We start from the raw sequence: 423 nt of genomic DNA, 5'->3' as shown, positions 1-423 counted from the left end.
AACAGCCATTGGCAACCACAAATCTGCTCTTGTTCTCTGTGGGTTTACCTATTCTGAATATTCCACACATGTGTAATCATATAATATGTGTTCTGTTTCTGGCTTTCCTTCACTTAGCAAAACATTTTGATGTTCATCCTCAAAATATTGTAGCATATATCAGTGTTTCATCCTTTTTTATGGTCGAATAATATTTGATTATATGGCTTTATCACAATTGTTTATCCACTCGTTTGCTGATGAACATTTGTGTTGTTTCCATCTTTTTGGCTATTGTAAAAAGTGCTGATATGAACACTCGTGTACAAGAATTTGGACAACTGTTTTCTTTTCCTTTTTTTTTTGGAGACAGGGTCTTGCTCTGTTACCCAGGCTGGAATGTAGTTGCACAATCATGGCTCATTGCAGCCTCAACCTCCTCCC

Source organism: Colobus angolensis, unplaced genomic scaffold (genome assembly GCF_000951035.1).
Source record: "Colobus angolensis palliatus isolate OR3802 unplaced genomic scaffold, Cang.pa_1.0 Scaffold238, whole genome shotgun sequence".
NCBI lineage: Eukaryota > Metazoa > Chordata > Mammalia > Primates > Cercopithecidae > Colobus > Colobus angolensis.
Note: the sequence above shows the minus strand (reverse complement) of the source record.